Below are 7,691 nucleotides of genomic sequence, written 5' to 3'. Positions count from 1 at the left end.
ATCGACTCGGGATACTTATAAGATACTACCATGATTTTTTCAGATTTTTTGGTCCAAAAATAAATTAGGCCAAAAGCCGGCCTTACCGACCCTCCCCCTTTTCGGTAATTTTTCAACTTACCCGAAAAATTTACTTATTTGCTTTTGTTTAATATCTGTTTAGTTTCAATGAGCAAATATATTTTGAAAGAGATACCTGTAATTTTCAATTTGAAAAAGGAATTATCTTAAAGAATTATTATAGTTCTGACTTTGAACAGGGCATTTTGAAAACGAATTATAAATCTGACATGGAACAGAGAATATGTTAGAAAATAGTTATGTTGACATGGTAGAGGAAATTTTTCCAAAGTATTACAATTTGGAGATTGAATGAGAAATTCAAAAAGAATTATGATTTTGATGTAGAACAGTGAAGTTTTGAAAAGAACCATAATTCTGACAGTGAACAGGGACTTCTTGAAAATTACAATTCTGCGGCTTTGCACGGCAATTTTTTCAAAAGTATTATAATTTTGACATGGGTTGGTGAACTTTCAAAAAGCATTAATATTTTGATTTGAAAGAGGGTGTTTCCGAAAAGAATTATAATTCTGACATAAAAAGGCATCTTCTGGGCAAAACTAGAATTTTAAATTGGATAGAAGAATTTAGAAAAAGAATGGTGATTCTGATTCAAAATACGGTATATTCGAAAATAATTTTAATTCAGATCTACGATAGAAAATTTTCCAAAATAATTATATTTTTAATAATAGATTTTATGCTTTCAGGATGATTCATTTTGATGATAAGAGATATTTCGGATTTCACTCGTGTAAAAATCTACGAAGTTTGCCGACGCTTCGTGAACATTGCAGGTCACATCTTCAGGGCTGACCTGAAACTGAGGTATCAGGTCATGTTGTTCTTAGGTATACTCTCTACTATGCCTGTGATTGACCAGAGCGCCCCACCGTGGGGACTGGTCGAACTTGATTGGCCAATCAAGTCTTTTTTAAAAAATCCGGGAGAACGGAAAGCCAAATCGGATTGTTATTATATCCATTGTCCCTATTGATGTTATTAGGGTGTTTTAATATTTCTGTTGCTTCTCTATGTTTTCTTGGAAATTTTTTGTGCGTTTTTGCAATGACTGATGCTTCATGAAATAAAATGTTATGTCCTGTTTCGATATGCTGTTCAGCTAGTGCTGATTGCGTGAAATGTTTTAGTCTGACTTTACTTCCATGTTTCTTAATACGCTGGCTCACCGCTCTTCCGGTTTCTCCAATATAGACTTTGCCACAAGAACAGGAGATTTATATACTCCTGCATCACAGAGGGGTGCCTTTTTATCTTTACAGTTATTTAGTATTTGTCCTTTTTTCGCAAGTGGTTTAAATATAGTTTGGATGTTGTGTTTGTTGAGAATTCTTCCTATTTGTTCTGTGACACCTGGGATGTTGGGTAGGGTGGTGGTCATTTTCTCTCTCTTTCTTTCGTAGGTTGTGTTGACTTGCTTTTTCGAGTGTGTTTTCTTATTGCTTTATCAATTTGTTTGTGTAATCGTTCTGTATTAGGATTTGTTTAACGTCTTGTAATTCCTTTTGTAAGTTATCTTTATTTGTATGTTATGGAGACAGCTCTGTATACAAGGGAGTTGATGACCGATTGTTTTTGAGATTGGTGATGGTGGGAGGAGGCATTAGTTATCTGTGTGTGTGTGTGGGTTTCCTGTACACTTCATGTCCTAAGGTGTTGTCAGATTTTTTGTGAATTAATACGTCCAAGAAAGGCAATTTTCCGTTTTGTTCTATTTCCATGGTGAACTGGATATTAGGATCTAATTGATTGATAAAATCGAAAAACTGATTTATTTCATCTCGTTCATGTCGCCAGATGACAAATGTGTCATCAACGTAACGGAACCAGAATTCTGGTTTAGGTTTGGCTTGGTTGAAGATTTTAGTATCTAGATATTCCATAAAGACATCGGCTATTACAGGTGAGATTGGGGATCCCATTGCTGCCCCTGAGGTTTGTTCGTAGAATTGATTATTAAACGAGAAGTAAGTATTATTGAGACAGTGTTCTATCAAAGGTACGAGCTCGGAAGGGAAGTTTGTGAAAGATTTAATCATATCAATTTTATCCGAGATTGTACTTTCGTAAAAAAGAGATACTATGTCGAAACTCACTATAATGTCTTGGGGTTGAATGTGAATCTGTTGTATCTTTTTAATAAAGTCAAATGAGTTTTGGACGTGAGTGATGGAGTTTCCTGTAAAAGGATTTAGTTTTGCAGCGAGGAAGCGTGCTAGGTTGTAAGTTGGTGATTGTATTGTGCTGACGATCAGTCTGAGTGGAATGTTCTCTTCGTGGATTTTTGGGTGCCCGTAGAGTATTGGAGAGATGGGATTAGTAGGTATTAAGTGAGATATTGTTTGGCCGTCAAGTTTAGAGTCTTTGAGAAGAGTTTTTGTTTTACTGACTATTGTTTTTGTGGGGTCCTTTTTAATTTTTTTGTATGTATCGTCAGTTATAAGGTCCATGATTTTGTTGTTATAATCTTCTTTATTGATTATTACTGTTGTGTTGCCTTTGTCTGCGGGTAATATTATTATATCTTTATTTTGATTGGGTTCTTTAATTGCGGTTTTTTCCTGTTTTGTTAAGTTTGAGGAGGGAACTTGAGCTTGGCGTAAAATGTTGGCCGTCCTACGTCGTATGTCATTCGCTTTTTCGGGTAGAAGGGTATATATTGTGGATTCTAAATTGCTGATTACTTTTTCTTTTGTGTTTTCGATGGAGTTACAGCAAAATTATGTCCTTTAGATAAGGCTGAAATCATTTCATTGTTGAGAGGGTTCTCAGAGATGTTTTTTACTGTAGTTTTTAGTTGAGTTTGCTTTACTGGAAGTAATTTGTCAAATTTTGTTTTTTGTGGGAAAGCTCTTTAATCCGTTGGAATTGGTCAAACGATATGCGGTCCAATGTGGACCAAATGTCAAATCTGAGGATATTTGATATGAAAAGGTGAAGTTTTAATAGTTTTTTAGAGGTGGTGTGCAAAAGAAATTTGGTATGCTGTATTCTTTCTTTCGCGAGAAGCGAACTTGTGTTATGTAGAATCGATTTGGATTTAGATGTTCCCAAATTATTTTTCAGTTGTAAGAGTTTTGGGACGATTTTGTTGTCCCTGCGATGGATATAATACCAATCCGATTTGGCTTTTCGTTCTCCCGAATTAAAAAAAAAAGACTTGATTGGACAATCAAGTTCAAACAGTCCCCACGGTGGGGCGCTCTGGCCAATCACAGGCATCGTAGAGAGTATACCTAAGAACAACATGACCTGATACCTCAGTTTCAGGTCAGCCCAGGCGGTGGTCACTCACAATAAGGAGAGTGTCTGAACATACTTTGATCCCGTTAGGAGTATACGCCAGATGGCGCAGCGATTGCGCTCCCCGCACCTCACTTCGCTGGACTTAGTTCAAAGTTTCCAAAATGGCCAACAGTAACCACTGTTCGTTGTTGTTTTCACCGGCAACATACTGCGAAAAATAATTTCACCATCTTCTTTCTTCAAAAAAACAGATTTTATTGTAGAAAACACTACAAAAACAACTGGAAATGCATAAATAGTTAATCTGATAATTATTTATGCATTTCTACTTGTTTTTATATTGTTTTCTGCATATTTTTTTTAGGTTTTAGGTCCATTATCTGAAAAGTATCTGGGTATAATCGTGATTATCTGAGCGGTTATCTATTATCTTATCTTAGGAATATGAGTATACGCTAGATGGCTCCAACGTCGACTTTATTGCGACACATCTACAGCATTAAGTTACCACCGCCTGGGTCAGCCCTGAAGATGTGAACAGCAATGTTCACGAAACGTCGGCAAACAATTTGTAGTTTTTTACACGAGTGAAACCCGAAATATCTCTTATTATCAATTATATTTTTGACTTGAAACACTGAGTTTTCCAAAAGAATTACAAATTTGATTTGGAACATGGAATTTTCTAAAAGGATTTTGATACTGATGTGGAACAGGGAATGTTTCAAAAGAATCTTTCTGACTTGGAAGAGTGCATTTTTTCAAATAATTACAATTTTGTTGGTTGTGTAGAATTTTCTAAAAGAATTATGACTTTGGTTTGGAACATGGTATTTTCGAAAAGAACTATAATTCGGACATGGAACAGTGATTTTTCTAAAAGAACGATAAATCTGTTTTGGAACATTACATTTTCGAAAAGTATTACAATTTGGGGATTAAATTATTTAAATTTATTTTCAAAAAAGATTCTAAGAAACACGATTTCCAAATAATTCACCTTCTTACGTAACAAATTACATAATTTGCATATAATTTTATTTGACATATTCAGTAAACTTAATTATTAAGTTAGATAGAGGTAGTTTTAAATGCATTGAAATTCATTTTATTTCTTTAACTATTAGTTTTAAAATGATTTTGTTGTTGAGAAAACAGAAATGATTTTAATTGTTTTAGCATTGTTCATATCCGAATTAATTTCACTTGTTCTATAAGTGTGTTTTCTGGATTCTTAAATCTTTTTTATTTTCACAACTAAATGTATAAATAAAAATACCGCCAAATATAATCTGAGGATGGAATCTAGGATAATTTATTTTTTAAATATATTCGCTGAAAATAATTTTTCCTATAAATGTATTTGGATATTATTTTTCAAAAGCTGTTCAAGTGATTAATGAACTCGTTACAAAAAAAAGGTCAATTTCCTTCTTTAATTGAATACCTTGTGTGAAATAAAAAATAATATCCAAATACACTTACGGTGAAAAATAATTTTTTTCCCATTTATTAAAAACATAATTTTATTCCTCATGTAATTAGTATCATTGGTCGGCTTTCGGCCTGCAGACATATTGGTTTCCCCCCACTAACCATGAAGTACCTAATTCTCACACGATGTAATATATAGAATTTTATAAAATAATACTTCAGTACGTAAAGCTATATATTTACTTACACTGTTTAAATGTATAGAAGTCTCAATTAACAGTTAAAAAAATCTTTTTAATTAGGGATACCGGATGTGCCAGGTCGAAAAAAATGCACGGATGGGGGAGAAATGTGTCGCAAACTGTTTCCAGTGGAAGTCGGTTGCGTTCATCGCTCAATTGGGATTTTATCAAAGAAAAAAATCTCTCGCAATTGGCGTTCAAAATCATAAGATTTCTCGGGAAAAAAAATCTGGTTCTATAAAAATCAGGAAATTTTCATAATTTTTAAAAGAAAATCAGGACAACCGGGACAGGACAAATGGGACCAAACAGAACATGTCCTGAAAATCCAGGACGTCTGGCAACCCTATTTTAATGTTCCCTGTCATATTATATAAATTTTCATCATTCTGAAAAAATTCACGTGGACGGCCCCTTTTGTCTTTGAACGGGGAATTTTCGAAAAGAAATACAACTTTGACAAAGAACAGGAAATTTTCCGAAATAATTATACATCTGACTTGTAACACCGAGTTTTAAAAATAATTACAATTTTGACCTTGAATGGGAAGTTTTCAAAACGTATGATGATTCAGAATAGGGAAGTTTCGAAAAGAGCTATTCCGAAAAACGATTATCAAACGATTTTCAAACATGTTTTCGCTTCTGTTTTGAAAATTGTTGATCTGAAAAAAATTTTGAAATAAAAGCTGCAGAAGATAAAAAAGTACATCTTATGTTTACTACATATTTTTTTGTAAAACCATTATTTTACGATAAAAATTAGATTTTCCGACCTGTACATCTATCTCCTTCGTAATGGTCTTGGTGGACGTAATTTGACGTCCATGGTTTGGATGCGTTTCAAGTCAGTAGCGTTCTTTGCTCGTCGCTGACTTCTGAACAGAAATATGGAGACAAAATATAATATTGTTAGCTTGAACGTCACTTACCAAAATCGCGAAGAAGCCCTCGAGCGGTTACGCGAGGTTGAATTGATGCCAAGTGAAACATACTCTGGTAAACATAAAACCTTTTCTTATAGAATCAATATTGGCGTATGGTAAATTTGGTTGCCAAAAAAACGCAAGTATATTCATAACGCTATGGTAGCGGAAATCACGTAGTTTGGAAGGTCCCACCTTTCTGCAGCAACTTGTATGTTAATTATATGTATACGCAGCCTTATTGTCAATTCAAAGTTTGAACCACCATTCGTGAAAGTAGCATTTTCAAAGGTCAAGAAGTGTCCCGAGAAACTTTTTTGATCGATTTTCTTGTGCGGAGAAGTTCGTCTTATTACTATTGAACAATAATTCCAGGATGAAGGTCAAATTGGTGGTATTGGCGAAATTGTTGAAATCGACGAGTTCAAAATCAGGCGCCAAAAGAATGAAAAAGACGGTTTAGCAGAAAGATCATGGGTCTTGGGAAAGATCCATCGCGCGGGTATGCACGTAGTTATTGATTTGAGATATCTCCCGATAACAAAAGGGATTATTCTTATAAAAGAAACATGTAGCTGTAGGCACAGAAATAGAAACCGCGATTGCTGAAAAGATTACGTGAATTTGAAATATTTTGGTTATGTGCATAAAATGGTGAATCATTCCAAATACTTTGTGAATAATAATATTGGGACATACATGAAAAATACATTTAATCCTCCTGGCTTTGAATAAATAGATTTTTATCGCGCGAAGGAGTTAAAAAAACAAAACAATTTAGGGTCACCTTTGCGAATTCTCATTGAGCCATCGCGTTGTGTCGAGAAATTAAATGTAGCTCTTTCTCCCAGTTATTTAAGACATTTAAATTTGCTACCCTGTCAAGAGCAACTAGAAATTCTAGTTCAACTAATAGAAAATACAAAAGATAAAAAATGCATAATAACATGTCAAAAATAATAACAAATTATAAGCAGAAACATACAACCGAACTTGGATTTAAGCACGGTTTTACTTATTACCTTCGGTTCAAATCCAGACTCTCTAAACGCAAACCTCAGGGCCGTCTGAACACTCAGCGTGAGCTGACGCAACGTGCAGCAGTTTATCCAGTTAAGCCGTTAGAGTACAGCGCTTTATCGCTATGCTACTGTTTTTCACGCAAGAGTGAGCAAGGACGTCCTTGTCTTTCGGCCCACAGGTCCTCCCATCCGAAACCGCAGTCTCATTTCTCAGAAGACGCAAATCAAGAATTCTCAAATCCAACTTCCAGTGTATATAACTAAAAAAATAACAAAATGTTCTCAATTCCTTATATAAGCCCCCTTAGTTTACGCTATTCCTAGAATTCAAGTTTTCGGAATTTTTGAGATTGAGACCGGGGAAACGAAGGAGAGGCGGTTCTCGGTCATGCGTGGCGAACAGCAGCGGAGCGATAAAAGGGGCAGTACGCGTGTATTCACGTGCGTATATTGCCCAAAATTGTGCTTATATCGGGAGTGGAGTAAATAAAATAAACTTTGCTTTTAAGTACTTCAACTTTCCCATGGTAAAGAGCGTAACTAAGTGTCAAGCTGAGATCAATGGAAATACGATATAAAAATATGTTTTATTGCTATTTTTATTTTAAAAGAATAAGGTTCCATAAGGCAGTAACCTCCTATTTGTTTAAAACTGCCTATACTAAGGCAACATTTGAGCCGCCGGGTTCAAGAACAAGCCTAACGCTCGAACATGCGTAAAAGTATTGTCCGAGCGT

The sequence above is a fragment of the Belonocnema kinseyi genome, chromosome 3 (assembly GCF_010883055.1).
Source record: "Belonocnema kinseyi isolate 2016_QV_RU_SX_M_011 chromosome 3, B_treatae_v1, whole genome shotgun sequence".
NCBI classification, from domain to species: domain Eukaryota; kingdom Metazoa; phylum Arthropoda; class Insecta; order Hymenoptera; family Cynipidae; genus Belonocnema; species Belonocnema kinseyi.
Note: the sequence above shows the minus strand (reverse complement) of the source record.